The sequence below is a fragment of the Trachypithecus francoisi genome, unplaced genomic scaffold (assembly GCF_009764315.1).
Source record: "Trachypithecus francoisi isolate TF-2019V2 unplaced genomic scaffold, Tfra_2.0 Lachesis_group1, whole genome shotgun sequence".
NCBI lineage: Eukaryota > Metazoa > Chordata > Mammalia > Primates > Cercopithecidae > Trachypithecus > Trachypithecus francoisi.
The window spans coordinates 159,387,043-159,412,110 of record NW_022681454.1 but is presented as its reverse complement, the minus strand read 5'-3'; the positions used below and the strand labels follow the sequence as shown (position 1 = coordinate 159,412,110).

The 25,068-nt window shown below is 36.6% G+C and overlaps 1 long non-coding RNA gene across 1 annotated transcript; it reads left to right on the top strand.

Moving 5' to 3' along the window:
• Positions 1–10,836: 10,836 nt before the first annotated feature.
• LOC117084843 lies at positions 10,837–22,614 on the top strand. Its single transcript, XR_004437702.1, has 4 exons — positions 10,837–10,885; positions 15,580–15,927; positions 18,371–18,614; positions 21,707–22,614. It is a non-coding gene; the product is annotated as an uncharacterized LOC117084843 (long non-coding RNA).
• The last annotated feature ends 2,454 nt before the right edge of the window (positions 22,615–25,068 follow it).

Genomic DNA, 25,068 nt, shown 5'->3' with positions numbered 1-25,068 from the left:
TTTAATATGATAGGTTGAGCAGACTAAAGTTGTTCTAACAATTGTTTCATTTATTGGATTCAATGGTGGTCTTCTGTCAGGAAGGCTGGATGAGAATTTTCTCGGCCTAGTGTCAAAAATGGCTTAGGGATGTAGGAACGTTAGAATGGACTTTACTTGTGAAATTTGCACGCCCACCACCCCTCTCTATTTGTTTAGAGGGCCCGGAAGACATCCCTTTTTCTAGGGCATGTGCCACTATCTTTGTAAAGTTCAAAGGCAGCCATCCTCTGAAGGGTAACGATGGCAAGGGCAGATGTTATTTTTGAAAAAGGATCCCTAATTTCAATGCATATCATGGGATGGCAGAGTAGTGAAGTCAATACTCACTTCAAGAAATAAGAGTTATGCAATTTCTGTGAAGATAGCTAGGAAGAATTAGAAATCACAGTTGACCTGCAGAGACCTTTGTCTATGCTTACTTAATTCCTTAGGAATGAAATGACTTAGGAGGAAAATATATAAGCAAACTTCTACAGTGTTACTTAATCAGCATAATAGGAGAACTCTGTTTGATGGGCAGAAATCTGACTTGAGTATTCACAATTTCTCACCTACTTCCCAAACCTAAAGGCATTCACAGAATTGGAGTTCTTTGATCAAAAGGAAGACTAGGTCCTTTTGAGAAGGTACTCTGCAGCACTGCCATAACTGAATACTGTAAAAGTTTTCTAGACCTTCCTGAGACATGCCTGCCTGCCTTTGATAGGTGACTGTACACTAGAACAAATTGATGCTTATCCTAGGGACTCAAAAAGCATTTTGGACTACTGCTCAAAAAGTGGGTACCTATGGAGTCAAAAATCCATGTCACAGTGATCAATTGAAGGGGAAAATGTAGTGGAAAAAGGAAAGCTATGTATATCTTCTTTCTTGCTTATGTATACATGTAGCATGTTGCAAAATAGCAATCGTTGCAGTGCCTCCCTTCAAGAGGTGTAAGCTATTTTCCAATGTCTTGAATTTGGATGCCTTTGTGATTTGCTTTAGCCAGCAGAATATAAGTGACATTGTGTGAGTTCTAAGCTTGCTTCTCAAAGACTTTGTATCCTCCTTCTCTCTGTCTTGGAACCCTGCAACTTCCATGGAGAAAAGCCTGTGCTCACCATCTGGAGAAGGAAAAACCATGTGGAATAGAGACAAGCTGTTACAGCCAAGGCCCCAGATACATGAAAGATCCAAAGACCAGCACAGTCAGCCCAGCAGCTGACAATGGACTCACCAGTGAGTCTGTGAAACCATAGGAATCACGGATTTTTTTCATCCTTTATTTCATCCCTATTACTTCATGTAAGGATTGTTGATGTGATTGCAACCGAATAAGAACATTTATCATCACTCCCAGATGGGGCATAGTAAATGTTAGGGCGTTGAGTCTCTTCTATATGGAACAAAGTACGAATGATTTCATTTGTATAAAAGAGAGTTGGATCCTGCTAGGTGGAAGCATGAAGTTGTTAACTGTTGTTGCGTGGAAGTTAAAATACATGGAGAGGAGTGGTTCGGAGTGCTGAGAAACCAATGAAGGTGACTCTGCGATGCTGGGAGGACTCTGAAAATTACATTTTCCAGTTACCCTTGCCAGCAGGCTTCCTTTTAGATTCCATCTGCCGGATGCATAGAGAGAAGAGCAGAAGGAACTTCCTTCCTGTTTTTCCTGTCTTTGACGGCACTGCTAGATCCAGCCTCCCATGAGTTGTGGCATTTCCAGCACAGAGCTGTGGCACACTCTCAGAGAAATCAGCAGCTCCAGGGCAGCCACTCTTTTCCTGGAAGTATAGAACTAGCTATGCAGAGCCCTCTTCCAAGCTCCTAGATTCTGGTAACCGCACCCCTTCCCTTTTGTTTCAACAACGAGCAGTGTCAGTTGTTGCCTGAGTTTTTAAATCTCTCTGTTACACTTTTTCTCTTTCAGGCACCCAACATCTATGGAAAACACCTCTTAGTTTGAGATATCCATTGTGGCTTTTATTTTCCTGGCTAGAATCTAACTGATAGGAAGTCATGGAGGGTTTTGAGATCTCAAATGATTTGTCTTGCATTCTGATAGCATCACCCTGGCTGCTGTGTTGGAATTGACTGAGGGACCGACCAGCTAGGAGGCTATTTCAATCAAAATAGATGGGAGTAAAGAGGTGGTTACATTCTGTATATATTTTGCACGTATTAATGATGGGATTTGTAGACAGATCAGGTGTGAGTTTCAAGGAAAGAGTAAAAAGTATGAACTATTGTCTAGGAGAGTAGGAGACTGATTAGAGGACTCTAGTGTTAATGCTGGGAAACAATTAAGATCAATGATTATGAATTTAAAGGTTAGACCAACCGGCAGCTGAGTGTGCAGACAGCCATGCCTGCAGACATAGCTCTACAGTGGTTTTGTTAAGGTGATGCTGTGACAGATAAATCCTGAAATCTTAGTAACTTAATACAACAGAAATTTCTATTCTAGTAACATAAAGCCTAATAGGTAATGGGACATAGTGAGGATGAACTCCTAGGTTATACAACTGAGCCTTTCAATGATCTTGGCTAATAGAAACTCAACATATGTTTTTCAAGTTTGTCCTGGGAATTGATACCCAGTTGGAAAATTGAGGAAGGGAGAAAATGAAAGATTTCAATAAATTTTATTTATGCCAGTCCTAGAGGTAGTATGCATCATTTCTACTCACATTTTCTTGGCTAAAATTCAATGTCATGACTGCACCTTAGGTGAACAGAAGCCAGGAAACATCGTTTAGCCTTATGCCAAAAAGGAAAGGAAAATAGGTTTGGTGAACTCTTTTAGCCAATCTCTGGGAAAAGGAGAGACAATCTGTGTTGATGCAAGCAGAGACTAGGCAAATAATTTAAAAAGGTTGTTGCTTTGCCAAAAGTACCACAAAAGTGAGAGAAAAGCAAAGGGGTTCAGGGCAGGTTCAAAGAATAATTAGAAGGACTGGCCATGAATTTAAGCTAGGTAAGGAGATAGGAGAAGACACAAGGAGAGAAAAGAGTTATTAAGATTGATGTGCTAGGGTGCCAGATTGGTGAAATAATTGTTAGAGCTCCATTCCTGTAAGCATTGGCAGGCAATGAAGGAGGTGTTAGTTGGAGAATGCGATGCTTGAAATTGAAAATTTGGAGGAACTTCAGGGCTTCTATTGACAAAGATGACAGCATGCCCCTGAATGTTAGCATCTGGGATAGGGTACAAGAAAGATCACTGGGAGAGAGACTGCCAAGGAATTTAGAGTCCAAGATATTGACAGATAATCTACACAGATATCGCATGTTGAAAAGAGTGGTAGTGTTTCAAGTGCTGAAATCTTTGAGGAATGAGGAAATGTGAAAATAAGAACAGTGAATGACTTAGAAAGCTGTTAGCGGGTAAAACGGCAAGACTTGTTGATTGGTTATTGGCAGTGAAGATGAAGGAAGTGACGAGAGTCAATCCCAGTTTTCTCACTTACGTGAATGGGTGGATACTCTAGCCATTTGTAGGACAGGAACACTCTAGGGTGTCCATCTTTAGGAGAGGAATGGTGAGTTTATTTTTGGATATATGGATTTTAAAATTTCTCTCTCTCAAATATTCAAATGGAGACTTTGAGAAGATTCTTTGAAATATAAAGGTCTAAGACTCAGAGAAAAAACAGCAGTGGATATATATATTTGAGATTATTGGAAAATAAATAGTATATAAAACCAAGTATTGGTAATATTGTCTAGGATGCTAATAGGAAGCATAGAAAGAAATAAGTCACAAAGAGAACACTCTTATCTGTTTAGCCTACCATATTAAATCTGAAATAAGTGCACCTGTGTTGGTTAATTTGGCCTGATCCAATGTTGTATTTTATGCTCCTTGGTTTAAACACCCTACTAATTTATTCCCATGTAGCTCCCCTAGGTTTATGCTGATATAATTTAGAATAATACTATTCTACTAGTACTATTCTAATAATTCTAAATACTGTTCTAATAATACTATTCTAATAGTACTATAATACTATTCTAATAGTATTAGAATAATACTGCTATCTTTGGAGTATAACCTGTTTCTTCCTAGCTTGGATTATTCACTTATCTCTCTTGAAATGGACTCAGATTTCTCTAGCTATAGGTCTAGACACAATAAGGGTGATAGGAATAGGCCTTAAAGAGAATAAGCAGCCCATTGAAAGAATGCTTAAAGTAGATTCACAATTTTCACTTTTATTCATGTGTATCTAAATATTTCTATCCCTTCATAATCAATGTCCTAATTTTCCACTTATGAAATTTGGGAAGTCTATGAATACCTCTTACATGGTAATTCTATACTAACCCAGATTCTTCAATGTTGAGTTGAATTTTTAACTGTATCTACCCTGGTATATACAAACAAAAATAAATTCATACATACAAAAGCAAGAGATTTTTTAGGATCACAGAGAGGCTTTCTATTTCAGTTGACATTGTTAAACCCCTGAGTATATCATTTTCCTTTTGTATGGTCTCCAGTGCAGCAATAGATAGTCATTCTACCAAAACGAATAGAGTGTGAAGTTTGGGAAACTAAGAACAGAGTTATTCAAGAAGAAGGGAATGTGTCAATAAAATTAAAGTGGCATTACTGAGAATGTAGTAGGTATCAGGCTATGTTCAAAGAACTTCACAAATATTTATTGTATTCTTATGCCAGTCCTAGGAAAAGGTACTACTATTACAGGTATTCCTCTTTTACATGGAAGAAAACAGAGGGACAAACTTACCCAACTTAAGATGATTTGATTTAGTCACAGAAGTCGTAGAGCAGAACACAAGGCTTTGAGTAGCATAATTTAATTAATTGCTTGAGATCCCAGCTAGTAATTGTCAGATCCAGCAAGCCATCCTAGGCCATCTAACTCCAGAGTCCAGTTTTAACTACTATTTTATATTAACTTCTAACCCAAAGGGATCAGCACTACTCAGAGAAAACCAGGCCAAGAAATAGAAAACTACTTTTTGGATTGAGTGGCAGGGAGGTCATTGTTGATGGTAGTAAGAGATTTGTCAGTGGAGCATGTAAGTACGTAGTACCTAAGTACATAAGGCAGATTAGAGTCTGATAAAGAGAGAATGCAGAGTTAGAAAGAGGACAGATGTACTTTGGATACTCAAGAAATTTGACTGTCAGAGTCGAGAAACAGAAGATGATAGGGGTAAAATTGGGTTCAAGGAAAGTTGTATTTTTATTCTGTTTTGTTTTTAAAATGAAAAGAAATCTTTAAATGTTCACAGAAAGGAGCCATTTAAGAAAGAAGGGGATTAATTACACAGGAGAGAAAAGAGACAATTGACTTTGCCTGCTTCCTAGGAGGGTGGGAGGGAATTGAATTTAGGGCAGTTGTGAAAGGACTGATCTTAAACAGGAGAGGGGACAATGTTTCTCCTCTTTGAACAAGAGAATAATAGGATGAGTGCAAATGCTATCCAATTAACGGAATTAAGAGTGTATCCCTATGATAACTTCTATTTCTCTCTTTTAGAAAGTGAATTCATTTGGGTCTGAAAAATGATGGGTCTGGCATGGTGTAAATTGAGAGTGAGAAAAAGTTGAGAAAAATGTGAATAATTGAGGCTAGTGGGTGAGAAACATACTGGGCTATGCAGGCACTGCTAATGACCTATATGATAATGATAAATTTATAGTGTTACTTTGTCCTACTATTATTTCCTTAAGTGTCATTCTAAAATACAGAAAATGGATGCCTTTAGGGTTTAGTTTTGCTAATAAAGGCAATGAAAAGGCAGAGGAAATTGGAGTTCAGAAGGAAGAAAAGAGTAATTGAAAAAATGGACCGTGGAATACAAGCTGAAGAGGAGGGCAGTAAAGATAAGAAGCATTGTGGTTATGGTTATGGTTATGGTTATGGTCATGGTTAAGGTTATGGTCATGGTCATGGTTATGGTCACAGTTATGGTTATAGTCATGATCATGGTTATGGACATGATTATGGTCATGGTCACGTACCTTTATTGCAGCACTATTTACAATAGCAAAGACTTGAAACCAACCCAAATGCCCATCAATGATAGACTGGATAAAGAAAATGTGGCACATAGATTATATTAATACTATTTTTTTAAAAGGAGGTCACTGAGGCTTTGGATATTGACTGGATTAAACAGGAATTAAAAGCCCGAGAATTCAGGAATTTAGTCCTCCCAGCAGTCTCTTTGAAGGAGGTGGGACTGAAGGACTGGAATGGTAGACAGCTTTTGGCTCACCCAACTTAAGATGATTTGATTTAGTCACAGAAGTTGTAGAGCAGAACACAAGGCTTTGAGTAGTGTAATGGCCCCATCTCTGCGGGCCAGCGTGTTTATTATTTGTCTAAATGTTTATTACTTTGGCTACAGTCTGTTATTACATGTATTGTTCTGTGCTGTATTTGTGTATTTATATATCTCCCCTACTAGACTCTGGCTTCCCAAAGTCAAAGCCTGAGTATCTTTTTTTTTTTTTTTTTTAACCTTGGGCACTTGTGTTAGTGCTTGCCCAACAAATATTTGATCTTATGACTTTAAACACACTATTTCTATTCCATTGCCGTGTCTACTATTTAACATAGCTTATCAATGCTGTGCATTGCTTTGTTAGTTCATGATTTCTTCCAAAAAATGTTAACATCTAGATATATAGAAAGGTTGGGTACAAACAAGAGGAAGAATGTGGAAGCATTACTTACTGTGTACGGATCAGTGATAAGAGAGAGAGGAAACCAATTAGCATTCTTTTCATTATCAGTTGTTTTCAATTGTGTTATGATGACCTGGATAGAATTTCCCATAAGAACTAAGTAGTAAAAAAACAAATAAATAAAAGAAGAACAAGTTGATTGCTTTATTGCATTTGATACTTAAGTAATCAATCTGAAAGAATGATTTCAAGAATAAACAGCTTAATGGATTCTGGTTGATTGTTTACAGTTAATATTTTTGCAATAAAACACCTTCTTCCCTCATTTGCCTCATCAGATAATATAGTCAAGCTTTCATAAAATGAGTCCAATTTCATTCGCTATGTCAAAATTGAATCAGAGCTTCAATTTTTGAGTGTCACGGGTTACAATTTACATCTTTCCTATTGAATGAATTTTTTTCTCATGTAATTTTTTTCTTCTATAATTTTGAGCTTTCTTTACACTAGTTGGATTATGATTCCTGACCATGGGTTTTGCAAGTCTGTAGGTCATGTGTGGTTTCATCAAACACTATCAAACATCTCTTGCCAAATTCTAGTGGTGAAAATTTGTAATAGTTTTATAGGTAGAAGTGATTAACATTTTCACAAGATGAAGTTTAAGCCAGTATCTAACACAATTATATACTTCTCTTTTTAACCATAGATTTCTCTGTTAAAGTTTATTAATACTACAATAAACACACTATAATTATCACTTATCAAGTGCCTACTCTGTATTGAATGCTTGACAGTATCTTATGAAATCTTAAAAACAATTCTAAAAAGTTTTATTTACAGGTCTCAATTGTAGTTGATAAAATTTAGGTTCAGAACAGCTGAATTATTTGCAGTCATAGGTTTTTAAGAGAGAACTGAGAATCTGAGACTAAGCTCCATCTTCATGCTCTTTGTACTGTATCACATTACCTCCATTTTATACCATGTCTATCAGAGTTTCCTTAGGACATGGAGGCAGAGGTCCGTACACGCACCTGTGCCTGTAAGCACTGGCCAGGACACAGAAGATATCAGGCCCGGTTGAATGAGAACTAAGCAATCATTCAAGTGAAAAATGTAACATTTAAGACTAAAATTTAGTCTTCAGTTCCATGTTAAACTTTTTGATTTTTAATGGGAAAACTGTATTTCTTATAAAGAGATCCATCATTTTTTACAATTTTGTGTTATGGGTATACATTTTAAACTGAAAAGTAAAAGGATGTTTCATTCAAGTCAAAGAAATGTTACTTTATCCTCACTGTAAGTCCACTGAAACCAAAAACTGTCTTCGTTTGGGATTAAATTTCCCCACTCAAAGAATAATGCCATGAATTTAGTATGAGCCAAGATTCCTATACTTGACAACAGTCCCAGTTCATCACAACCGTGTATATAACCTTGGAACATGGCAAGCATGTTCTCTATTAAGCCATTTTAATAATCAATGATAAATTGGACTACAGGTCCACAGTTCCTTACTCACAATTCCCAAATTCAAGCTAAAGATTTGGCTAACTGATATTAGAACTTATCTGGCTAAAAAACATGCTCTGAACTGACATGAGGCTATAAATAGTCTTAATTTAACTTACCTTGTATGAATTTTCATATGTTTCACAACAAAATATTAATATATTAATTAAGGGTTACTACAGATGGGGTTTAATACATGCACCACATTACGATTCTAAAATCCAAACAATTCTGAATACCAAAGTACATCTAGCCCCAAGAATTTTGGGAAATGAATTTTGAAATGTATCTCTTTCATTTTCTGCTGTGTTGCAGTTAAAGAAAAACTACCATGAGTGAATTTTCAGTATGATTCACTTTGAAATGATTGTGATAGTTCACTAAATCAATATATTTCAATTAGTTTGAAATAATAGGATATATTCCATAATTAATCTATTACTGTAAAAATAAGTAGCCTTCCAGGGAAGGGGGACATTCACCCTTTGTAGAGCTAAATACAATCTTTTCTCTTTTACACTGTGCAGGCATAAGAGTTGAATGATCAGGATACAGCGCACTCCCATCACACCAAAAGCTTCTTGAAGTCTTTTTGCAGATAATTCCCTTTCCACCCTTAACATGGGAAACATTTCTGCCACTATGGAATGGAAACGTGCAATATGGATTTCTTTCATTCTGGCTTCTTTCACTCAGTACAATTTGTAGATTCATTCATCCTGTTGCATGCATAGTAGTAATTTTTTTTTTTATTGTTGAGTAGCACTTCGTTATGTGATATTTCACAATTTATCATTTACCTAAGAGCATTTCAGCTGTTTCCAGGTCGAGTAAGTTTGCTATAAGCATTCATGTATAAGTCTTTTTTGTGAGCATATGTTTTCCTATTTTCTTGGGTAAATACCTAAAAGTGAGCGACTGGGTCCATTTTTAAAAGTACATATTTGACTATAAGAAATTGCCTAACCTGTTTTCAAAATTGGCTGACTATTTTACACCCCACTAATAGTGTATGAGAGTCCTATTTGCTATATGCATTCAATACAGATGATGCTGTCAAGTTTTTACAAGTTGAGCTAGTCTAGTGAATATGTAGTAGTATCTTATGGTGGTTTTAATTTGTATTTCCCTGATGACTAATGAAGTTCAGCATCTGTTTCTAATCTTATTAGCTATTTGTATGTCTTTTTGTGAGGTGTTTGTTCAAATCTTTTCCTCTTTTTTTCCTTTTTATTGTTGAATTATGAGATTTCTTTCTATATTCTAGATTCAATACCTTTATCAAATATATGTATTATGAATTATTTTTTCTATGACTTCACTTTTCATTATCTTAGGAGTGCCTTTTGTGCAGTCAAACTTTTTACTTTTAATTAAGTCCGACTAAAAAAAAATTTTATATGGTTTGTGCTTTTATTGTCCTAAGAAATCTTGGCTTATTCTAATGCATCAAAGATTTTCTTCAATTATAATTGTTTAAAAATAAAACCTACTCTCTCATAAAATATTGAGCTCTTTTTGTTTTTTTCTTTATTGAGTGAGAAGTTAGGCCAAGTAAATGTTACATTCCTTCTTAACTAGCATTTTAAGAATAAGTTCCTGAGATTTTCTGTTAGAAAGCTATACCACTATTTTTCTAAATTTTATGGTTTATTTGAGGTTGATATTCCTAATTCTCAATGAACATACACTATACTAGAAAAAAATAGAAGAAGTATAGTTAAGGGTCAAATGTGTTAAGTGCCTATAAATCAATATAGCCTTATTTCCAAAGCTGTTCTAAGCATGGGAAGATTACTCCTGATTGGGCAAGAAAGGCTGTATGACAAAGGCTGCCCTCAAGTTGGGCTATGAATGATGGTAGCATTTTGATACGCAAGAAGGAAGAGAAGGCATACCACACAGCATGTCATAAAAAGGAAAACAGAGGCAACTTTAAAAAAAAAATAGTGTGTCAGGCAATAGTGGGCTGTGTCGTTTGGCTGGAGATCACTTCCATTTTAGGTTTTTAATGAGACTCATTTTAATGAGACCTAACCCTAGGAAAAGATTTGGAGGAAGGGTGGAAGGAGGGTTCGCATTGTATTGTGTTAAGTGCTGACTAGATTGTTTTTCTGATATGGCCACCCATTGATGATTTCAAGTAGGAAAAAAGTAGAGTTAGAGAGGTGCTCTAGAAAGGTTATTCATGAAGCCTTGATCAAGGTGGTTCAAGGGACAAAGATAATAGCTCAAGAGACTCCAATTAGGACTCTGCTGGATGGCACCAGACTTCACTGTCAAGTATTGAATTTCTCCTTTCCTTTTATGTGTGCGTGTTTTATCTCTCCTTCATGATTGTGAGTCTTTATTTTATTTTATTTTTATTTTTATAAAAATATAAAAATTTTTTTTTTTTTTGTTAGGCTGGAGTGCAGTGGCACCATCTTGGCTAACTGCAAGCTCCGCCTCCCGGGTTCAGGCCATCCTCTTGCCTCAGCCTCCAGAGTAGCTGAGACTACAGGCGCCCACTACCACGCCCAGCTAATTTGTTGTATTTTTAGTAGAGACAGGGTTTCACCGTGTTAGCCAGGATGGTCTCAATCTCCTGACCTCGTGATCCGCCCGCCTCGGCCTCCCAAAGTGCTGGGATTACAGACGTGAGCCACTGTGCCCGGCCGATTGTCTTTTATAAAGGTAGGTGTTGCGTCTTATTCCCCTACTCGTAGTCTCCAGCGTCTAGCATAAACCACACGGCAATGTCGATTGATACACATGCCATCCAAAGAGAATGTATGAGGAGGCAGAGGGAGAGGGCAGAAATTGCAAGTTCCAGGGAGATATTAATCCAAGGCTCATGATTAGAATTGGCTTTCAGAATAGACAACATGTTCTGTCAGATTCTCGTTGATTAGGGACCAGTTTTATTTTTGATTCTGTGGGTGTAGGCAAGTTGCATTGGCCCCAAGTTCTCTCAAGTTCACTTTCATTGGCTCTAAAATGAGAAGTTTAAATGAAATAATTGTAAGGTCCTTCTCATTTTGAACTGCTATACCTTGTTACAGTATCAATATATTATTTCTTTCTTACGTATCTTTTAATGTGAGATTGTTTATGTGGGAGTTTTAAAAGCAGTCATTTTAAAAGTGCTCCTAAGGCCAGGTTATAATCCCAGCACTTTGGGAGGCCTAGGCCAGAGGATCACCTGAGGCCAGGTGTTTGAGAGCAGCCTGACCAACATGGTGAAAACCCATTTCTAGTAAAAATACAAAAAAATTAGCTGGGCATGGTGGCACATATCTGTAATCCCAGCTACTCAGGAGGCTGAGGCAGGAGAATTGCTTGAATCCAGGATAGAGAGGTTGTAGTTAGCTGAGATCGCGCCACTGCACTCCAGCCTGGGGGACAAGAGCAAAATTCTGCCTCAAAAAATAAATTAATTTAATTTAAATTTAAATTTTTAAAAAAGTGCTCCTAAAAAATGTTATCCCAAGATTAGCATTTAGAATGAGCAATATAAGTCATGAAATGTGGATTTTATAGGGTACTGATTATCTCTTTGGTGGTGCAGCTGTCAGTTTTGATCCTGTAAGTGTTTCTCAGGCTCAATTATATGTATGCTTCTACGATACTTTATGTTGATGTAATATAATATGGTGATATTGTGACACGGTTTCAAATTCTTTATTTTTCTTTTCCTTTAAGTGCTTAAATCCATGCATCTTGCTTGTGGGTTTAGAAGACAGGGCTATCACCTATTACTTTTCCTCTGCAATCTCTTACCCACAGACTTGAAGAAAGGAAGGGAAAGAAGAAGGAAAGAAAATAGACCACTGGTTCATAGGGTGTTTTGGGGTTAGAAGGAGAAATGACAAAAGAGAAGAAAGCCTGAATGGATCCTATGAAAATTAGAAGTGAACTATGATTTCTTTCACTGTCCTCAGGTTGCTTAATAAAATTAGTTTTTTAGAAGTTTACATTTCATTTATGGTATACATATATGGTGAGACAATTGAATTACAATATTATCTCATTTGCAAGTTTCTGAATACCATTTCCCAAGGAACTATATTGAAATGTATTAATTTAATGAAAATCGATAATACATTATATAAAATAATAGGCAAACTAGTTGCTTGATGACTTTAAAACTAAAATAATAGGCAAACTAGTTGCTTGACTTTAAAAATTAACTTTTATCTTAAACTTGAAACAATTCTAAACTTTCAATATTTCAAGCAGTTTACTTTGCATTTTAGTAGCAATAGAAATAAGAGGTTCTTCAGAAAAAAAATTTTGTGTAAGTAAAAATGTGTTCCAAAGAGGCTGTGAAACTCAATTGATACTGTTATCTGCTAAGAGAGTAAATGAAATTATCACTTCATAAAGCCCAGAGAAAATCTGATGGTCTCTCAGGTAAAATGAGTGATCTTCGCAAAGGAAAAGTACTTCACAGAAGCCGGAAACTGGGATACCAAAGAGAGGAAACTGGTACTAGAATATTTCACTTAATGACTGCATGACAAGTCCATCAGAGGTCATTATTTATAGGTCATTTTCCTGTCAATTGTAGGAATCCTGGCCTTAATCATTTGTGTCAACACACACTTCCGTATAAAAACTTCCAACATGATACAGATAATTCTGAGAAACACGATATGCGTTCTGACAATTTCGTGCTTTCCTTTTGACTCTGAATTTGCCAAGATATTTCCTGTTAACTCCTTGGCATGAGTATTTTTAAGCGTCTGATATTGATGCCAGCACTGGGTGTCATGCTGGGAAAATCCAGTTTTCGTAAGGAAAATTACAAAGCATTGTGGTCAGCATTAAATTTAAAGGAACGATGCTACTTTTAAAAACATTTCTACAGTTAGATATTTCATTACTTAACATGGGTTTTCTCCTTACTTTTTTTTTCCTTTGGTGGGATGTCTTTTCCCACTCTGCAATTATTTTATGAGTGAAAGTGATAAAATTACTGGACTGTTATGTGCCATGCACTTTCACTATAGGAAGAATGGAGATTTCCATTTCTCAATGCAAAAAAAAAAAAAAAATTCTGTATGATCAAAATAGTTAGTATTCTAAAAAGTAAATGCATTCTCAGGAATTATTAGCTGTGATCAATATTCAAAAATACTCCTCAGCTGGTAATAAAGGAAGTCCCTTTTTTAAGCGTTAGTTGCTCTACCTCAAAGTTACCTACTTTCAGACAAAACTTAGTCTATAAAGAATGTACAAAATTCTCAAGCCTGTAATCCCAGCACTTTGGGAGGCCGAGACGGGTGGATCACGAGGTCAGGAGATCGAGACCATCCTGGCTAACATGGTGAAACCCCGTCTCTACTAAAAAATACAAAAAACTAGCCGGGCGAGGTGGCGGCGCCTGTAGTCCCAGCTACTCGGGAGGCTGAGGCAGGAGAATGGCGTAAACCCGGGAGGTGGAGCTTGCAGTGAGCTGAGATCCGGCCACTGCACTCCAGCCCGGGCGACAGAGCGAGACTCCGTCTCAAAAAAAAAAAAAAAAAAAAAAAAAAAAAGAATGTACAAAATTTAGTTTTATTAAATTATGATCACTTGAATTAAAAATCCAATAAGGTAGTAACGTTTCCCAGTGAAGCTTCTGGTTTTTATTTTTGATATATATAAGGAAGAGATTAAGAACCCTTTCTGGCCCCTGTTCTGTCTGAACAGGGACATTGAGAGTAACAATGGTGATAGCTAAAGTTAGTAACTCAGTGAAATTTATGATTCCAGGACAAATCAGATTGAAACTCTCAGATCAATACAGTGTTTTCGGCCGGGCGCGGTGGCTCAAGCCTGTAATCCCAGCACTTTGGGAGGCCGAGACGGGCAGATCACGAGGTCAGGAGATCGAGACCATCCTGGCTAATACGGTGAAACCCTGTCTCTACTTAAAAATACAAAAAACTAGCCGGGCGACGAGGCGGGCGCCTGTAGTCCCAGCTACTCGGGAGGCTGAGGCAGGAGAATGGCGTAAACCGGGGTGGCGGAGCTTGCAGTGCGCTGAGATCCGGCCACTGCACTCCAGCCTGGGTGGCAGAGCAAGACTCCGTCTCAAAAAAAAAAAACAAAAAAAAACAGTGTTTTCCAAAGGAGATATTAACAACATTGTAAGTGATTATGTCGCTTAAAAGATTCTAGGGTCCAGATTAACATACTAGTTTACAGATAAAATAAGACACAAGTACATTATGGAAAAGAGCCAGCTACAAATCAGAACAGTTAAAATCCAGGTGAGAGAATTGCCACTTGGATGAGGCAAAAGAAAAACATGGGGAGCAAAGATGTGAAAGAATAAGGGAAGAAATAGTTTCATAATTTCATTTGTTGATTTCTGAAGGCCAAAATGGAAAAAAGCCCTGAGAGGCCAACCAACAAAATAAAAAATTAATCTTATTACAATGTAATTTATTTCTAAAGGCTCTGTCATTAACATTCTAGAAAAAATAACTTTTAAATAAAACAATCAACGAAGATTTATCAAATAATTGGGAGATAAAAATTGGACACAGGATACAAGTGTGTAGTTTTTAATAGAGCCAAACAATTATTTATTGATCAGATGTACCAAATGCTTTCATTGGCATCTGCGTGGTGAAAATTATACAATATTTGGCAAAGAATCTTAAAATTGTAGGTATTCAGCAAAAGGTCCTAAAATCCCAGAATAATAATTCAAATTTATTAAACACATATTGAGCATAAACTAAATCATTATCCCTATGCTAAGTGTGAATTATATAAATGATTAAGGCATAATCCTAATCATAGAAGAATCAATGGTGTAGTTAAGGAATTAAATAAATGTAATACAATAGGAAACTGCCATAATGATAGTGAAGAGGAAAAACAAAGTGTAAGAGGAATTTCCCAGGAAATGTAGACAAGTCTCGGTGCCTCTAAGTCAGCATTTCTCAATCTTAAATCTCATGATCTGATTTCATTTCATTTGAAACAAAGCCATGCCTTTCTCAAACTACACATGTAATCCTTGAGATTTTTTTCTGTGCTTTCATTAGAATTATGCCTTTTGCTCAGAGTCACTACACTAGATTTAGACTAGATTTGAGTAGATACATTAAAAATTTTAAGATATAAAGTATGCTTAAGCTTAAACTAAACTTATATGCTGAAGAGGATCTGTACTCTCTTTTGAGGCAAAGGATCACTTTGCCTCAAAACCACAGTCTGAAGAGCTTTTCTTATGCCTAAATGTAGAGAGTGAGTGTCAGGCAAATATTTAACTAGTGTCTTCACCCGAAATTGTGGTCAAGGTAATGTAGGTGTATTCATTTTCTATTGCTGTTGTAATAAATCATCACAAACCTAGTGGCTTTAACAACACAAATTCATTCTCTTACCAGCTCTGCAGATAAGAAGGCCAAAATGAGTCCTATGGAGTATTTGCACAGCCAGTTTTTTCTGGAAGCTTCAAGAGAGAGTCTGTTCCTTTCTTTCCTAGCTTCCAGAGGAAGCCGATACCCCTTGGCTCATGGCCACATAACTCTGACCTGTGTCTGTTGTCACATCACCAGCTCTTCTGACCTCCTACCAGGACCGTTGTGATTACATTGGGCCTGCCTGAATAACCCAGGATAACTTAAGGTTGTCAATCACATCTGCAGAATGCCTGTTGCCATATAAGTTAACATATTCACAGGTTCCAGGAAGGACATGGACATCTTCCAGGAAGATTCTGTCTACCACAGTAGGTGAATGCATGTTGTCCCAAGTAAGCTATCTTCAGATAAAATTTAACCAGATACTTCTGAGTCTCAGAGAGGATCTTCCCTTTGAGGGAGAGAGGAAGCAGATAAGCCATGCTGTGATTTGGTCCATGTAACTTCAATTCTTTTAAAGATAGTACCTCATCTTTCTTTTAAGAGATGGCTGGAGAGCAGAAGTTTTTTCAGGGTAATATACTATATACCCTAGTCATGTAATAAGCATAGTTTTAAAAAATATGATAAATATACAGATTTTTCATTCATAATATTCTTAAGAGGGGTCCCTAGTTTGGGCTTATTCTTTAAAAGGGAAAGCAACCAAAAACACTGCAAACGATGGCAACAAATTCACTAAAGTACCCATTGGTCAGTCTTTAATAAATATTATATATGCATCATTCATTTATTCAATAAATAATGACTGAGGAATTAGCACATGCCAGGCATTATTCTTGGTGCTAGAGATATAAAGATAAACAAGAGAGATAAAGACTTATTATCATGTATGTAGCCTACACTAAGTGGGGAATTCTCACAGTAATACCTAAATAATAGTTAATACCTAAATCACATATTAATAATAAAATAACAATCTCATTAGAAATTGTTACATGTACAATGAAAAAAAATAAAGCCAACTAATCAGTTAGGTTGTAATGGATGACATAGGGTATTTTAGATATAGTGTCTAGAAAGACCCCTCTGAGGAAGTGACATCTGGGCAGAGACATAAAGGAGGTGACACCATCAGCCATGTGACGATCAGGAGAAAGTGCATCCGAGGCACAGAAGGGTAGAGCAAGCTCCTGATACGAAAGGAGTTTGGCATGCTCAAGAGAGAGTGAAGCCAATATGGCTGGCCCATGTGAGCAGGAGGGAGAGTGGTAGGAGAGGGGCTCTGTGTAGCAGCCTGGGGCCATGAAGTTCAAGTTGATTTTATGGGCAATGGAAAAACGTTGGGGGTGTTTTTAGCAAAAAAAAATTACATGATCTGACTTCTACTGCTGGCAGTTCCCTCTAGCTGTGATGTGGTGGATAATGGCGGGCCTGTGAGACAAGACACTGTTTTAGGCGAAAGATGTTAGTGACTTGGAATAGCAGGTGACGTTGGAGCCTGAGGAGGGATTGAAGTTCTCAAAGCATGATTTGATGGAATTCTTTTCATCCATGATTCTGATGGAATTCTTTTCCTAAGGAAAGCTGATAAAAGGAAAGGGACAGGACAAACTATAGCCCACATTACTGGTCTCAAGGCCACCACCAATACTCACTGTCTTCTGTCCATTCCAGACACTGCTCACCCTCAGTTCTCAGTTCTGCTGTTCTGAGCAATTTACCTGGTGGCATGACCTAGACTTTCATCCCTGAGTTATGTGAACATCTTGTCATCATGTTCCTCTCAGGTGGCAGCACACATCCATTTGCCATCAAAATTGGGCAAGGAATGCCCAAGTGGATCATCTGCTTGCCAAGCACATTCCTGCCTGCCCCTGTCATGTGTCATCAGCTGTGCCTCCTTCTGATGATCATGGTAAGTTATGTCTGCCATGATGGCAACTCTTCATCTTGCCTGCTGGCACCTTGGCCTGAGGATTCTGAAGTGTGTAGGTAGCAGTGTAGCTTTAGGTTCAGTGGGATGCATACTGGGCCACTTGCTGGAAACACTTCCTTTTTGGGAACCAAGACATGCAAATACACAGAACCCCAGAGATTTGGGGAAGGGAAGCAAAATTTCTCCAAGAGGACAAAAGAATGGTGGTTCTCAAGCCCATTCATTCTATCCACTGGGGGCACAACATCATAAAACTATCAGAGAGTATGCAGCATCCTAAATGATTAGTTTGGTCAGCCTGCAGCTTCTGGAGGTGTGGTATGGGACACAAGATTCCATGGACCTGTGCCCACTGCCCCATTTCCTTCGCTGTAAAATGAGTCTCCTTGATATTGTAACAGGAATAAGCAGAGAGAGAGGCACTGGGGCATCAGTGATAGGTATCATGGGGTTTCTAAGATCTGGACTACCTGCAGCTTATTTGTGTGTCCTAGCCTTACACGTGTCTGATTCTGGATGTACCAATCCACAGCCTTGTGATACCTGAGAGCTGTCAGTCAGCAGCACTTCCAGTAATTAGTAAAATTAGTCCCTCATTCAAATAGGGGAACTGGGAACAGCACATCATTCCCTACGTGTTCTCACGATTTTAGATGCTAAGTAGATGTTCCCTCATTGTTTCTGGCCCAAAGATTAATAAAATTATAATCTTTCAGAGTAGGAAACTGAGATGCAGAAGAAAGTATCCCCTTTTATGGAATTGTCTAACACATCTCTTCCCTGTATTTTCACAAATGAAGCCACAGAACCCTACAGAATAATGAATCTGTTTTCCGTCTGACAACTACTTACTCTAAATCCTTTCTCCATATTCAGTTCTTTCAACTTTATATTTCCCAGACCATTCATCCTTCCCTGCACAAACTCAAGTTCATCAATGTTCCTACTAAAATGTGATTTTATCATGAATATTTTTTATATATATATTATATAGATATATAGCAAAGACTCTCTAATTCTGTACTTTGCATCTGGTATTTCAAAATGAAGTCTAAAAGTGTACAATTTCTACTCCTATGCGAGTTTTCTTACATTTGGCCTCCTATTCTGGACTATGAAGGTATGTAAAATTATATTTTTGTGATCCAACCCATTATTTAGCTGAATGGACTATTAAGAACACTATGCTAGTGTGAGAAATGCTTCTAGTCTTGACTTTTACCATTTATTAGCTCCTGTGCAAGAGGAGCTGTATAATATTGTTCAATCACTGGAAATCTATTAGGATTATGGAATTAAAGTCTTTAGCAAACTTAAGTATCATGCTAATTTTAGTTTATGCATACCAAATGTTAGCAACTATCAACAATGCACTTCAGATTTATTGAGTGACCTCCAGTGATACAAGAACATAGAAGTGGTCCAAGAACATTCAGACCACCCACATGTAGGAATGAAGGAAAGGACTTGCATGTCAAGATCTATTTCGAGCCTCCACGGATGAGTCTCACAACTCACTGGTCAGCCTTGAAGTATGTGTTGGGAGACATCACCTAGCATCTACTTCAATGTATTCATTTGCATGTTTTGAATCTGCTTGACTTCTCATAGAGTCCACGTTTTTTATTTCATTCAAAATGGTATCATAAGACTCTCCTTACTTCCTTCCACTTCTCTAAGTGGAAAGAGTTGTTCTTAGTTCATGTATGTATCTGAGAGGCAGCTGGAATAGTTGAAAGAGAAGAACTAACCTGGGCACCCCAGGAACCTACTGACATCTATAACACCACTGTGTGCTCCCTGCCTGTCCGTCTTAGTAGGTCTGATGAATGCCCTAAATTCTGAATATTTACTATCTCAACCACAATCTCTAAAAAATTATGCTAGTGACTTACACAATAGACATTGTTCCATAAATGTTTTAATGATGCCATGTATCCTAACAGATTGTACAACAGCAGATTTCTGCTGTAGTCAGTCAACTTCTCTCTCTCTCTCTACATGTATCTATGCCACTGTTTCTCCATAAATCACAGTCTAGTCCATGTTACTTCCTAAATGAGCACTGCCCCAACATAAGCCTTGGTTAGAATGCTTTTTATTATTGGTCTTGGAGGTATATAGGTGAACCACTGATCCTGAGCCTACAGATTCATTTAATGACATTCACTCGTTCTATAGATTTAAATAGGCTTGGAAATCTCAGGAAAATTAGCAGCCTCTATAAGCTAAGGTGGATTTTACTGTTCAGAGAACACATCTAAATATGGCAAGGGCTAGACTGTGTGTGTGTGTGTTTGTGTGTGTGTGTGTTTTGCGCATGTGTGTACAGAAAAAGATATACATAAAATATTTCATACATTTATAAAATATTTCAAAGTCCAGACTATTTTGTTTAGACTTCCTTATTTCAGGAGAGGAAATTGATACAAAGGAAAGCAAAAGAAGACAGATTTTTCTTGGCCCTTTCACCGCTGATGATAAAATTCCATAAGGAAGGAGGGTGTCAAGGGTTCCCACTGCCCTCTTTTACTTCCTTGCTCTTCCCTCGAAATAAATCTCAACATACCACCATGATCTTTGCAATTAAATTACTTTACCCAAAGCAGATGTTCGCTAGGAGCATTTTTCTTCTGCAGCAAGGAGAGTCATAGCCTCTCTGCTCCTTTGCCTTGTTAACTCATATCTGAGAGAACACATGGAAGTGGCATGGTCAGAAAGAAATTGGATACGCAGAGAGAAAGTTTGATTTTTGCTTGTAATACTATGCTAAATTATTAAACTAAAAGTCGTGTAAAATAGCTAAAAGACTAAAAAAGACATAAATCAGCCACCACCTATGTATTTTATTTCATTACTTTTTTTTTTACTGTTCTAGTATTTTTCCCAGTTTGAATAATGAAACAAAATTAATTGGTTTCACTTTTAAAGCAATGTTATTATAGACATGTATTTAACGTTCTGAAAAAATATTTTATATATCAAAATATGTATTTTTAAGGCAACTCTTAATTTAATCCAGACAGTGAAATCTACTTTCCTGTAGAGCTTAATGGCTTTAGTCCACTTTAACTTTCATTAAAATTCTCAGAAATCTTTCTATTAGTTTTTAAAAATGTTTTTCTTTTTAGATTTTAGGGAGCCAAATTGTGACCTAAAATATAATAATATTTTTAATTAAATATCAGTTTAGCATGAGAGCTATATAGAAAAACTAATAATATACATAACCTTAACATATTGTCAAGTTTGGGATATCTGAAATTAATATACTTTGCTCTTTATATTTAGTGAGAAATACTGTGTGAATATGTAGATTAAAAAATATGTCTCAGTCATTTAGTTTTATGTAGAAATTTAAACTAAAGGCAATACATAATAAAAATATAAAACATTTTAAGAACTTACATAAAGTAAGACCATCTTACATTCCTATGCCACTTCCATTAATTGAAGAGAGAGCAGCCTATATTTTGATTCAAACACCACTGAAAGTTTTATGAGTCCCTTGGACTTACTAATGGTGAAAATAGCTTTATTTTTCCTTTGAATCACTTCCAAGTTACTGTTAACTAATATACATATTTTAAAGTTATTGATTTTTATGACAAAGACTTTCTCCATCTGGAAAATAAACTATACATTACTGTCATATTCAAGGACAAATGTACAGGATTTGAGTTTTGCAAAACAATAACATATGGGATTTTCAGAGGGCTTTGGCACGGGAGTTGGAAGAGAAGAGGAAGGAGTTTACCTAACTGTGGGAACAACGGACGAGGTCACACATGATCCACTTTAAGATGGACTCCTGTGTCCAAACCAATTTTTGATACTACTCTCTGCATGTGATGCACTAGAAGAAGAAGAACCAACCTTCTAATGCCCCCGTGAGTGCAGAGGACCCTCAACACACCTCAGAGGGACATTGGAACCGAATAATCTATTCTTTGGAGAGCTTACTCTATACTTCTTTTCCTTATACTTTGACAAAAATTTATTTGCTTTTTTTAAATGTATCTAACATACCTCAGAGAGGGGTTGGAACCGAATAGTCTATTCTTTGGAGAGCTTACTCTATAATCCTTTCCCTTACTTATTGACAAAAGTTTATTTGCTTTTTCTTTTTAAATGTATCTAACATTAGCCGTCAAGTGATTTTTCCTTAGAATTGTAAGGTTTTCATCAAAATACGTATGTTTTTCTGGACAGATGGAGACTCCATAGAGAGAAATTGAAGTAACTGAGAAAACAACACATTGCCAGTTGCTGTATTCTAGGCTAGACTCTCATTTAAGGCTGTATACGCATACTGGATAGTGGGTTTTGAATGTGTATCATTCAGAAGTGGAATGTTCCGCAATGATACCTTTATTTTTACTACTAGAGAAGATGTAGAATGGTATAATGCACACAGTGCTGGAATAGAGGGCAGGAATCCTAGGGAGGAGTTTTAGCTTTACCATTACCTAGATGTATAATCTTGTAAAAGTGATTGGAACTTTGCGGGCCTCAGTTCCCTCATTTAGAAAATGAACAACACAGACTAGATTATTTCTAATGTCTTTCCCAACTCCAAGAATTAAGGCCCCCTCATTCCACTGTGATTCTTTTTTTAATTAATTTATTTATTTTTATTTTATTATAAGTTCCGGCATACATGTGAGGAATGTGCAGGTTTGTTACATAGGTATACATGCACCATGTTAGTTTGCCGCATCTATCAACCGGTCATCTAGGTTTTAAGCCCTGCATGCATTAGGTATCTGTCCTAATGTTCTCTCTCCCCTTGCCTCCCACCTACCGACAAGGCCTGGTGTGTGATGTTCCCCTCCCTGTCTCCATGTGTTCTCATTGTTCAACTCCCACTTACGAGTGAGAATATGTGGTGTTTGGTTTTCTGTTCCTGTGTTAGTTTGCTGAGCTTCCAGCTTCACCCAGGTCCCTGCAAAAGACATGATCTCATTCTTTTTTATGGCTGCATAGTATTCCATGGTGTGTAAGTGCCACATTTTCTTTATCTAGTAGTCTATCATTGATGGGCATTTGGGTTGGTTCCAAGTCTTTGCTATTGTGAATAGTGCTGCAATAAACATACGTGTGCATGTGTCTTTATAGTAGAATGACTTATAATCCTTTGAGTATATACCCAGTAATGGGATTGCTGGTCAAATGGTATTTCTGGTTCTAGATCCTTGAGGAAATCCAACATTGACAAATGGGATCCAAATAAACTAAAGAGCTTCTGCACAGCAAAATAAACTAGCATCAGGGTAAACAGGCAACCTATAGAATGAGAGAAAATTCTTGCAATCTATCCATCTGACAAGGGCTAATATCCAGAATCTACAATGAACTTTAAAAAATTTACAAGAAAAAAAACAACTGCATCAAAAAGTGGGCAAGGGATATAAATAGACACTTTTCAGAAGAAGACATTCATGCGGCCAATAAACATATGAAAAAAAGTTCAGTATCACTAGTCATTAGAAAAGCGCAAATCAAAACCACGAGATACCATTTCACACCAGTTAGAATGGCAATTATTAACAAGTCAGGAAACAACAGATGCTGGTGAGGCTGTGGAGAAATAGGAATGTTTTTACACTGTTGGTGGAGTGTAAATTAGTCCACTGTGATTCTTAAAGATAGGCTATAAAAATTGTTTTATAATCCATTACACAATGGTTTTGAAATAAGGAATGGATTGACTAGCAACTATCCTCATTTTTTATGTGGAAGTTTGTTTGGTAATTACTTCCCAAATATCTTTCTCAGATGATGCTCTCTTTATATGGTGAAAAATAAAATTATAGTACCTTAATACAGGAGTTTATTTGGCACATCCAACTATTTTTATGTTGCATCTTTAAGAATCTGTTGGATCGTCAATACTCTGAATTATTAAAAGAAACAGTATTTTTAAGGGAGAGTCTAATAAAGATTTTGAAGAGAGAGAAAAAAAGAGATTTGAAAAAGTATAAAAAGTTGGAGAAAACATTTGATAAAGCACAAACTGTATCTGAGAAAACCAGGTCCACAAATAAGATCTGATTATCCTACCACCTGCTTCTTTAATCCTCAGGGTAAAGATTTCACAGGGCTCCATGACTTTACTGGATGCTCTGTCTTTATTTATCTTTTGTCTTACTATAAACTTACTATGGAGGATTGAAATTCATGAGACTAGTGGTATGAAGATAGGATTTATCCCAAGGCAAAGCAGTTTGGAATGTATATGTTTGAACCCTGACACTAATTTGTATTGAGAGCTTTTTGACTATATTAAAACAGACTACTGACTTCCCGTGCTTAGTCATAATTATTTGTTGGGACCAGCTGATAGTTGCTAATAAAATCTTCACAAGATCTCTATCTCCCAATTTGGTAAAAACAGTCTCACCTTGTTTATTTGTGGTTTTAGTTGTCTAATAAAATTCAATTTCCTGTCATGTATTGAAGCATAATTTTGTAAAACAAATTATCTGCAATAAGATATGTTCTTACAAATGTATTACCTAAGATTTTTTAAATTATTTATTCACTTGATTATATCAAAACTTCAGAGAGAGCTTAAGAACACATAGTCAGGTTATGAGAGTTCTTTGAATGTATTTCATCTTTGTTGGTTTATTAATCTTTTCATAATTTGTCTATTTTTTCCCTTTCAAAGCTCAAAATGGAAGGGAGGATTTATCTGCAAGGTAAATAATAACACAACGTAGTACAGAAAGTTACACCTGTACAAAATGCATCAGAAGTGTCCATGACTAATAGCTTTATTTCTTCTCTCTTTGTCTCAAGTATTTTTCCAGGTATTCTTTCACGTTTTTGTCTTTGTGTGACCAAACAGCACAAGTTTAGTTGAGGATTTGTAAATATTCCCCACCCCGATAAACTCTGATAATTTGTTTTTCCCATACTATTTTAAACATACCTCTGCAATGCCAAATTTGTACAGAAAACCTTTGAACAATACAACAAAATCAATTGTAAGAGAGATAAATGAGATGTTTTAATGGGTTTATATTAAATCAAAATGAAATTTATTTTCACAAAAGGATCCCTATGTACAATTAGTTTCTTTCACAGTGTATTCCAGAGTCTTATGAAAACATATCAGCAATAAAAAACTTTTTAAAGTTTCTATCAGGAGTGTTTTTTCATGGACAATAAATATAACTCAAGGCACTTTACGTCATCCTTTTCCAAAGGGTTTGGTTCAACACACACTTGAGAATTATATTCAAAATATTTTCATCCAGACATTGCCAGCCAGAATGTGCCCAATTAGAACTGATGGCCAGGGAAGGTGCCAGGCCCTCGTTCTTCAGTGAGTAGATCTTGAGAGGTGGGATAATGAGGGAGGGATTCAGCAGTGGAGGCAGGGCTGCTGGTGGTGGGGAATTGTTTTCCAACTTCTTTTAAAAATTACAGTAATTTAACAATTATTCAGCTAACAACAATTTAGCTGGACCATGCATTCTTCACCCTGTGCTAATTGAGTACCTTTCAATATTAATCATATAGTACACACAATGGAAATTTTTTTTTTTTTTTTTTTTTTAGACGGA